The sequence below is a fragment of the Euprymna scolopes genome, chromosome 46 (genome assembly GCF_053919585.1).
Source record: "Euprymna scolopes isolate OS-2025 chromosome 46, ASM5391958v1, whole genome shotgun sequence".
Classification (NCBI taxonomy): Eukaryota; Metazoa; Mollusca; class Cephalopoda; order Sepiida; family Sepiolidae; genus Euprymna; species Euprymna scolopes.
The window spans coordinates 189316535-189326546 of record NC_136527.1 but is presented as its reverse complement, the minus strand read 5'-3'; the positions used below and the strand labels follow the sequence as shown (position 1 = coordinate 189326546).

Sequence of the window (10012 nt, the reverse complement as noted above, 5' to 3'; positions counted from 1 at the left end):
ATTCACGTTCTGAGAAACCAAATCTAGTAATGCATATGAATACTTACGCTAGAAAAAAGCCATATTCTCGTGAACAATACCAATATTCAAGTTCACAGAAACCAAATCAACCGATGCATATGAGTACTCAGACTGAAGAAAAGTCATATTCCCGGGAACAATGTACATATCCACGTTCTGATCATTCAAATCAACCGATGCATATGAGTACTCACACTGAAGAAAAGTCGTATTCTTGGGAACAAGGGAAATATGCCTGTTCTGAGAAACCAAATCTACCGATCCATACGAGTACTCACACTGAGGAAAAGCCATCTCCTTGGGAACAATGGAAATATTCACGTTCTGAGAAACCAAATCCAGCGAGGCATATGAGTACACACACTGGAGAAAAGCCATATTCTTGGGAACAATTGAAATATTACCGTCCTGAGAAACCAAATCTAGCGAAGCATATCAGAACTAACACTGGAGAAAAGCCATATTCTTGTAAACAATGTACATATTCATGTTTAACTCCATCAACACTAGAGATACACGTAAGAACTCACACTGGAGAAAGACCATATTCTTGTGGACAATGTCAATATTCATTTTCAACTCAATCAAATCTAGTGAGACACGTAAGAACTCACACTGGAGAAAAGCCATATTCTTGTGAAATATGTGATTATTCATTTTCAGATAAATCAAATCTAGATAAACATATGATAATTCACACTGGAGAAAAACCATATTCTTGTAGACTATGTGATTATTCATGTACACAGAAACAACACCTAACATATCACATGAAATTACACATAAGGGGAAACCCATATTCTTGTAAAAAATGTGTATATTCATGTTTTACTAAACGAGGTCTAACAAAACATATGGGACACCATAAAATGTGAAAGTTAGATTCATGTGAACAATGTTAATATTAAAGTTCTCGTAAACAAAATATTCCTACACATTTCAGAACTCGCGCTTGATAATCTTGTAAGATCAGCTATTAATCAAAAACAAATAAATGCTTACTAGAAATAACTTAAATGCTAACTTAACATTGTCCTTGGATGTCTTCAGGCCCTCTTTATAGGTTATTGTGGGAGCCTGCAATGTAGATATTTCTCATTATAAAATGAGCTATTAATAAAAAACATCATCAGATAATCATATATAAAACATAATATGAAAAAATACAAACAAATGCTGCACCCAAGATAAAAGACAGAAATGCGTTTCAGATATAAAGTCTTGATAAAATCTATGCAGATCCATGTGTTTCCATCATTTGTAGCAACAAAGAATAGAGAATTAAGAACTCATAAAACCCATGGATTTTTTACCAAAAGCAAGTTTTTTGCTATCACTAATCAAATTTGTAGCAAATAAAATAAAATCCTGGCTGAGAAATTAAAGAAAAGAAAGCGATGTCACTGCAAAGAAAAATAATTCACTTGTTCGACCCCAAAATAAACTGTCGGCGACGAAAGTCTCTTTGTTTTCAATTAAAACACAAATATCAGCTCTCATAATTAAAAAAGAGAATCACAATTGGCTTCATTCAACAATGCATCAGAAACACATCTTAAACTACACTACCATTCATTTGTTGATTCATTTGTTGATTCATTTGAACAGTTTTAACCATGGCATCTCATCACATACAACCATGATATTATTTGTGAATTGACTCCCCTATACGTCACTTATCATCAACAGCTAATAACGTAAAACTCAAACCGTCACTCGTTTCCATCAATGGCAAAGACTCACTTTATCTTTTTCGTTATTATCACACCGTCACTCACTGGTTCTTTCTCGTTACTATCAATGGCAAACCTACTGGACAATAACCTTAGAAATGCGGAAGCAGATGGTCAATAAGTGCAGAGTATGGAAATGTAGAGAAGAGCTCATTTGTCAAATGTCAAACTACGAGAATTACAACGACCGAAATAAAGAGTTACTGCTGCTATTCAACATTGTAACATACAACACCCTGTGTCTGGAGATTAACCAGATATCTTAAGCTTCATAACTTTAAATTATGACTCCCTCAATTGCAATAACAACGGCCACCCTAGCACAAAACCACATATTGAAAACGGAAGCTCTAGAATAGACCGATTTGTTGCAGAAATATTGTTTTAGATAAAACAATTTATCGCCTTTTACAGTGCTGTGACTGCTGGAGAACATAACCTGCAGGCTCATTATCTTCTTGTATATAATAAGAGACACAATTTCAACCTCTGGACAACAAAAAATGGCACATAAAAAATTATTATGTTTACGTCCTTAGCCATTACGTTACCTTTGACAGGACCCCTTCACAATGTAACTAACGACTGCAATTACATACACATTATTTCTTTATATTAAAAAATTACATTTAGTCCGAGGAGCGCCATGATCATCATCGTTCTAATTTAAAAGGAAGTAGATAAAATTTCACCCTCACTTACATGTACACATAATCTTACCTCTTTAATCCGACAAAATAATGATTTCTCCCTGTTAAATATCCGTCGCCACTGATTGGATGAGAAATATTCATTCTACAATTCTGACATTCGGTTATACCACCAAATATACGAACACTTATCAACTATTAAAACGCTACCATTTTTTAAAGATATTTTTTCAATGAACTAAAAGAAAATGTTTTACAAATAAATCCTTTTTTCAATGACTTTTTAAAAAATATTTTTTCAGTGAAGTAAAAACAAATTGTTCACTAATAAATCCATTTCTTTATTGACTTTTAAAGATATTTTTTCAATGAATAAAAAATCATTTTACAAAAATAATCCTTTTTTTTTCAATGATTTTTTTTAAAGATATTTTTTCAATGAATAAAGAAATTATTTCACAAATAAATCTTTTTTGCATTTTTTTAAAGGTATTTTTCAATTAACTAAAACCGATATATTTCGGAAATAAAAGAATAAAATTATTAAAGCATTTATTTTTGAATTCCTAAGACATTTTTTTTAATTTCTCATCGGTGTTCTTGCTTTTTGTGCACTTTGGAAATGCCTGATCTATGGGTCAGTGAAATACAAATCTTTCGGATTTTCTTAATGCAAACGTATTTAACCACATTTTTATATATTTATTTTGATTATTTTGATTACTGGTTTCAGCTTCGACTTATCAAATAATGGCAAAGACTCACTTTATCTTTTTCGTTATTATCACACCGTCACTCACTGGTTCTTTCTCGTTATTATCAATGGCAAACCTACTGGACAATAACCTTAGAAATGCGGAAGCAGATGGTCAATAAGTGCAGAGTATGGAAATGTAGAGAAGAGCTCATTTGTCAAATGTCAAACTACGAGAATTACAACGACCGAAATAAAGAGTTACTGCTGCTATTCAACATTGTAACATACAACACCCTGTGTCAGGAGATTAACCAGATATCTTAAACTTCATAACTCTAAATTAGGAGTCTCTCAATTGCAATAACAACGGGCGTCCTGAGCACAAAACAAGACATGTTGAAAACGGAAGCTCTAAAATCGACCGATTTTTTGCAGAAAAAATGTTGCAGATAAAACAATTTATCGCCTCTTACAGGGCTAAGACTGCTGGAGAACATAACCTGCAGCTCATTATCTTCTTGTATATAATAAGAGACTCAATTCCCCCTCTGGACAACAAGAGATGGCACATAAAAACTTACTATGTTTACGTCCTTAGCCATTACGTTACCTTGGTGACTTTTGACAGGACCCCTTCACAATTTAACTAACGACTGCAATTACATACACATTATTTCGTTATATTAAAAAATTACATTTAGTCCGAGGAGTGCCATGATCATCATCGTTCTAATTTAAAGAGTAAGTAGATAAAATTTCACCCTCACTTTACCGACTACTTTTACGACACCATTTTACACCAAGTACTTTTATACTTTTACATGCTTTTCCTGGGTATTAACCGTCATTAACTTACTGCACATTTCTAAAACGTACGCATAATCCTACCTCTTTAATCGGACAAAAATGATGTCTACCTGTTAAATATCCGTCGCCGCTGATTGGATGAGAACTATTCATTCTACAATTCCGACATTCGGTTATAACACCAAATAAACGAACACTGATCATCTATTAAAACGCTGCCATTTTTTTAAAGATATTTTTTCAATGAACTAAAAGAAAATGTTTTACAAATAAATTCTTTTTTCAATGACTTTTTTAAAAATATGTTTTCAATGAAGTAAAAAAATGTTTTACAAAGGAATCCATTTCTTTTTTGACTTTTAAAGATATTTTTCAATGAATGAAAAAAATATTTCACAAAAAAAATCTTGTTTTTTTCAATAATTTTTTAAGATATTTTTTCAATGAATAAAAAATTATTTCACAAATAAATATTTTTTTAGTTTTTTTTTTAATATGTTTTTCCATTAACTGAAAACGATATATTTCGGAAATAAAACAAACAAATTATTAAAACACCTATTTGTAAATTCCGAAGAAAATCTTTTTTTAAAGAAGTAATTTTTCCTATACATCGGTCGGGCGGGCGGTGTTCTTGTTTTTTGTGCACTTTTTAAAATGCCTGATCTATGGGTCAGTGAAATTCAAATCCTCCGGATTTTCTTGATCCAAACGTATTTAACCACATTTTTATATATTTATTTTGATTATTCTAATTACTGGTTTAACCACATTTTTGTATGAAGATTATTTTTATTATTTTGATTATTCTGATTACTGTTTTCAGCCTCGACCAATCAAATAATAATGAAATGTTCAGTCTTAAATAATATGTTTAATTTCATATTTTCATATATTTTAGTTTTTAATGAATTCGACACACAAAAGGGACGAAATAACGATTACACCGTGTTGCGTTGATCTAAATTCATTGTTGATTTTTTCTTTAATTAACTGCAGGTTTAAATCGTGGTTTTCATATTTTAATTGTGATTCTTTTATATTTTCATATATTTTATTTCTTAATGAATTTAATACACACGAAACAAAAGTTGTATCAATTTACGAAAGAAGTCAAAACAAACAAAACGATTTTTTTCTGTTTTTAACACAAAAGAAAACACGAATTCATCCCGATATTTTTTTCATTTTGTATTGAATTCCTGGAGTGAACGGTAAGTATTTTTTTACGTATGAAATAAATCCCATTAAACTTAGAAAATAAATCAACTTTTAGACATTACAATAATTTTATTTTTATTGCAATACAATAAACAATATTGATTCAACCATGCTTTAAAACATACATGAAAAAAAATGAATCGTGTCAAAAAACGAAAATAATATATATAATTTAATGATAAAATAATTTGTCCAATTATGAAAAGTGTGTGATATATCCAAATTGATGAAATTAAGAAAGTGAAAGGAGGGGGTGTTGTAATTTTTTTGACACTTTTTGGTGTGTTTTACCTAAATGCACGACGGGCGGCCATCTTGCTTGCCAAATTGTAGTGATTACGTTGGATAAAGAATGTCTTCAAATATGAATAAGTACTCGTTTGCGCAATAAATAAATGCGATATTCGTTCTCAGCGTACCGAAAACTGGTAAAAGTCGACAATTCAAGGGTGAATGTGATTGGTCCGTAAATTAAAAAAAAATACTGTTTCATGATAATAGCGAATTAGGGACTGCCAAACGACTGTGAAGATTGGACCTCATGTTTCCGTGACGTCAGATTTGTGTTAACTATACGAACTATGGGAAAGCAGAAGCTACTTAATGATTTTTTCAAACCTTTGTTTATCTTCTTCAACCTGCAATTAATAATTAATCTTTGTTATAATTTTGTTAGTTTTACGATTTACACAGTTTAACGATTAATAATAGTATAAACATTTGTATATCAAATATGAAATACGGTTTTACGGAATGTTCATTTGGTTACTTACGGGTTCCATATTTTCTACGGTAAAAAGAGACTAGAAAATATGAGAGGGGGGGCTATAAAATGCTTAATATTTGTGCAATAATATTTTTTAATTTTTTTTTAATCTGGCGATAAAATAGCTGACAAGAGTCATGTTTACATTAAAACTTAATATTTAAAAAATATATATTTAAGCATAATTAAAAATATATGTTGTAACGAAACATTTTGAAATAATGGAATTTTAATCGTTTTAATCTTTTAAAAAATAATTAATTTTTAAGAAGTTTCTTTTTCTTGGCAATTCAACTTATATTATATATATTATAACTGATATTATGGTATATATTAACTCGAAAACCCCCTATTTAAAAAAAAAACAAACATAATATTAAATTTATATAATTTTTTTAATTGAAACTTCAAGATAATTTTTTGTTCAATATGTGTATTTAAATGTTTAAAAAATAAATACGTTTTACTTATTTGAACTCTTATGATTCATAAAAAATAGAAATTTCGATAGATTTAAATATATTTTGTTCAAATTTCGAAAAAAAAATAAATATAGGGGGGCACGCACTAAAAAAAGCATTTTCCCTCATATATCTTACGGAAACTGCATTTTATATGTAATTTCATTCTAAAATGGATAAGTATCGAAAATTTCACGAAAATTTGACCATCAGTTGATTGTTGCTAGATTTATTTAAAGACGGGTATGGTTTCACGTTCAAAATGCTTACTACACGGGAACGTTATTTTAAAGCGCCAATTATGTAAACACGATTTTCGTCTCGCAATTTCATTATTTTCGTACGATGAAAAAAAAAATTTCTAATTATTTATTATTAGTTTATTTTGTCTTTCTTCTTTTAAATGGTACAAAAGTTATATTAATAATATTAATTTATAATAAAGTTACATCGTGGTGAATTTTGGTAGTGCCTAATGATATCAAGTATGGTAAAAAAAAATGATATTTTATATTAAATAAATTATAAAGAAAATCTGTTTCGCAGGCAATTAAATACATTTGCTATGGTATAATTACAATAAATCCTGGGCAATTTTATAAACAAAAAAAGAAGCAGATAATATATGGGATGATGCATTTTGACTTATGGAAAATTGACCTTGTGTCTGACTAACTCTGTCCTCGTGGGTATGCAAGTAAATGAGGACATTCGTTTTAATTATTTTTCTCTAACCCCATACCCACCTTCTCCCGGGACTCGGCGTTGAAAATAAGGGAAATTATGTATTCTGGGGCAGAAGTTTAAAAGAAAAACAACTTATGAATTATATGGGCGTACTTATAGTTTAAATGAGCAAAGAAAACTAGGGTAAATATGAATAATCACCCTTGAAAATTCCTTTATAATTACCAATTAATTAGGTTTTCGGGGGATAAAAAGGAAAATGACGTTTGAAATTACGGCAAATGAGTTGTTTCCAAGATATGCAGAAATATTAGTTTTAAAAAAAAGTGGGGGATCACTTTTCTATAATAATGTAACGTAAAATGAGCACCCACTTTGTGATTACCACATGATGAGAGGTGGATGACAAAGGAAGAAATAAACGAATGCGGATGAAAAAAATCGAACAAAAAAAAACGAGGGGTTGAGAAATGGGTGGAATGGAGAATAGTTGTAAGAGAATTAGAATAAATGAGGGATTTGGGAGTGAGTGGAAGGAAGAGTAGTTTCGAGGAAGAGAGAATGAGATTAGGAGAGAAGCAGAATTAGAAAAGAGAGGGAGAAAGAGAAAGGATAAAGATAGAATGAAAAAAGATATATTAGGTAAATGAGGGAGAGAGAAAGGAGAAATTAAAGAAGGGGTGAACGCGAATGTGATGGAGCAATAGAAAGCAACAGAGGAAGACAGATATTTCGAAAAAAAAAAAGAAAGCAACAGATGGAGCGCGGTAGAGAGTAAGGATAGAGGGAGAGAGAGAGAGAGAGGGAGAGAGAAGGGATATATATATATATATATATATTATATTATATTATATTATTAGTAGTATTGTTTAAACAAAACCAAGATGTGTCAACCAAAGAGTGCTTAATGTTTAGACAGAGCAATATGACTAACGACTATGGGGTGTGTATATATATATATATATATATATATATATATATGAGAGAGAGAGGGTAGTAGGAAAAGATATATTGAGAAAAATAGGGGTAAAATCTTTTAGGTGAAATTATCTATACCAGCATGAATAACATCTAATGTCATTTTCTCTCAGCATTTGTTCAATTTTATTTTAAGAACTTTAATATTGTTACAAGAAGTAAAGAAGGATTCACTCTCCATGATTGACCACAAAGAATAATCAAGAACGTCAAGATCACGTGATGAGGAAGGGCATTCTTGTTTGCCGATCCAGGACTAAAGTTGTCTGTGTTACTTGAGCGGTTTCGCACCATCTTGCAATCAGCAAATACAGAATTATACCATCGGGTTAATGCACATTGAAAAATGTCCTCAATGTAACGTTCTTTGTTAAGAACAAGAAAAAATAGTCTATTGGCATTTTAAAAAAATGATGGAGATTCCCCTCTTTCAGAAATGACTGCTCAGACCATCACTGATGATGATTTCTTCATTTTGAAAATCTCTTCTGCATTATCACCACCAACAAACACCAAGGACTTTTTCATTTTGATGCTTGTGGGATGTTGAAGTGAGAATAACTTTTCATCTGTGAAGATGATGGTATTGAGCGTGCCTTGTCTGATAATAAGGTTTAACAAGAGTCGATTTCTGATGAGTTTCTTTGCAATTGTGGCTGCAGAGAGAACTGTCGCTTTTGGAGCTTATAAGATGACATTAAAAGGTCACTTCGACATATCCTTCACATCGTCCTTGGTGATGTTTGTGCTTTGTTCGCCATTTGTCACATGCATCTTTTTGGATTTCGTCTGATTTTGCCCTAACATTTTTGATAAGTTTAGGTGTTCTTAAGGTGTGGGGACATTGTTTATCTTTGATCAATGAAGTTTACAGGTAATTAGTAATCGTCCTTTTTATAAACATTTTGTTGATTTTAAGTTTTGTTTTCCCAACTTGAATATTTCTTGTGCGTCATTCTCATGTTGCTCTATGGTTAATCTTCTCTCCAATTCAACAGACATTGTTTAAAAATTAACATCTTTTGTTTCTAAAAAAAAATTAGAAATCATACATTACATTATCATATAATGACAATTAAATAGTAAATTTATTTTAATATTATCATAATAAATAGTTCAGAAATTTTGTAACAGGGCTTATGTCCACACTGCGTATCGAAAGAAGACACTTTCAGTAGCTGTAGGCGACAGCTAGACGAATTCCTCACGATTAAACGTTGATTACATTTACATGCAAATTAGATATAATCAGAACGTTGGAATTGAAGTGGATAATAAACTGGTCGAGAGAAATGGCGTATTTCTTGGTATTACAGAGATTAAGCGGAGGGAGTACAAACCTACGAGTGAGAGGTACTTGGAAGAAGTAGGGAAGGATTTCTGATTTTGATTGTATTATCGGGGTGAGCGCGAACGCAGACCCCACACTTAGAAATAGCATGTCCGAGTCATCCACATTTGGGACGATCGCAAAGGTCAACCCAAGCGCAGTGCAATGGATGGGCCTCGCTCTGGGGGAACGACCTTAATGATCACCGTTACCCCTACATCAGGTAAGTATATTTTTATATACGGGCACCACTGTTTTTATATCACACTTCTATACTAACCACCGACAAACACCAATAAAAAAACTAAAATACCTCCACATAATTCTCACCAATATTAGTATATCACAACATTTCATTCACTAATAACAACAATTCATAACAAATAATTTACTATCATTTAAACTTACCAACATTTTCACAAAATAACTCAATTCTTAACGGAACTAAAATTATATTGTACGTATCCGTTATGGAATGAAGTTTTCTGAAAAAAAGTAACTTAATTTGATCAAGTACTATTTTTATAGAGGAAATCAACTTTTATTGTAATCGATCTATCACCGCCATTTGGCCATTTAGGGATACGAGGAGGGGTGGCTTTATACAAATGACAAAATGAAAAAATGATTTAAAAAAACACAGAAATTCTGTAAAATAAGT

General features: G+C 31.1%; 1 non-coding gene across 1 annotated transcript; it reads right to left on the bottom strand.

The window, feature by feature from the left end:
* Window positions 1–9419: 9419 nt before the first annotated feature.
* LOC145271560 (U1 spliceosomal RNA) lies at window positions 9420–9582 on the bottom strand. The gene has a single exon (XR_013865970.1). It is a non-coding gene; the product is annotated as a U1 spliceosomal RNA (small nuclear RNA).
* Between the last annotated feature and the right edge of the window lie 430 nt (window positions 9583–10012).